The 1,241-nt window shown below is 39.4% G+C and overlaps 1 protein-coding gene across 1 annotated transcript in view; it reads right to left on the bottom strand.

Annotated features, from left to right (window-relative positions):
• The window catches only part of ZC3H7B (zinc finger CCCH-type containing 7B), a 50,562-nt gene extending 49,327 nt beyond the window's left edge, over nt 1-1,235 (bottom strand). Inside the window, exon 1 of the mRNA XM_035903260.1 lies at nt 684-1,235. The gene's annotated coding sequence lies outside the window, so the exon portion shown is untranslated. The remainder of the gene's footprint in view (nt 1-683) is intronic.
• Between the last annotated feature and the right edge of the window lie 6 nt (nt 1,236-1,241).

Here is a 1,241-nt window from a genome sequence, read left to right as displayed (position 1 = left end):
GGGAGGTGACTTTAAAAAAAAAAAAAAACACAACAAACCTCCCCTGCCACCCGGAAACTGTCTAAAGCATTAAAAAAATGGGGAAAAAAAAAAAAGGAAGAAAAGAAATTTAAAAAATCCCATAACCTTCTCATTTGATAAACTTTACAAGCCCCTACGGAAGGTGTATCTGAAAAGCTATTCCACAAGGGCTTCTCTGCTGCTTCATGGGGTTTATACCAAACAAGAAGGGGGAAACTGCAGCCTAAATACAGATCTGAACACAGCTCTCAAACGTACAAACCACAAACAGGCACACAAGCAATTAATACTAAGTTTTTCACATAAACCCAGGGGCTTTTCCCCTAGCTATCCACTTTTAGACTACTACCACATTTTTTCCAGGGGGTGGGATTAGGATCGCTGACAATTATTTTTTTGCAAACCCCACATTTTTGGCGGAAGAGGGGGTTAGCTTCAAAATCTCACCCATATTATTTTTCACCACTTTTTTTTTTTTAAATTTGCAATTACACAACGTTTCATCCATGCAGTCACTATCTAAAACCTTTACTTTCTAACGTAGCAACATCCAGATTTTCTGGTTTCTCAAGTCCACCCCTTTCTACATACACAAACACACACCCATACAGAATTGGTTTAAGACAAAAATAATCCCCCCAAAATAATAATAAAGGACTCACCTCTCCTTGGGTTTTCCCCCCCACACTTATGTATAAACTTTCCTTGATAAATGGTATTGTATTACTAGAGATATTATTAATGTATTATTACTAAAAGTAATAATAATAGTAAGTGCTATTTAATTATAGAAGGCAGCATTCTGCTTCTGGATCGGCTGCCCCTGCAGCTCCCTCCATGTGCCTCCTGATCTCTTTACTTTCATTTCCAGGTCTCGCTCGCTCGCCTGCTCGCTCTCAGCTGCACCAGCAAGAGAAAATGCCTCCCTGCATATCCTCTGGGCCCTAGAGGCTACCGCTTTCCATTACAAAAATTCACAGATCTCTCCCTTGTGGTTGGTTCTGAGATTCTTTAAGGTGAATTCAAAAAAATAAATAAAAATAAAAATAATTAAAAAATGAAAGCGCTTAAGCAGCTGAGGCTCCGTTCTTATTTTAATGCAACATTTTTCTTCTTCCTGGTTGCCTTTGCCGATACATAAAATACACCCCGAAAAGAAAGGAAGGCTGCCTCCGCAGAGTGATTGCATGCACGCGAAGCGCAGCAATGAACTGAATTAC

The sequence above is a fragment of the Egretta garzetta genome, unplaced genomic scaffold (genome assembly GCF_000687185.1).
Source record: "Egretta garzetta isolate BGI_Z169 unplaced genomic scaffold, ASM68718v1 scaffold51, whole genome shotgun sequence".
Taxonomy (NCBI): domain Eukaryota; kingdom Metazoa; phylum Chordata; class Aves; order Pelecaniformes; family Ardeidae; genus Egretta; species Egretta garzetta.
This window is presented reverse-complemented; position numbering and strand designations above follow the sequence as displayed.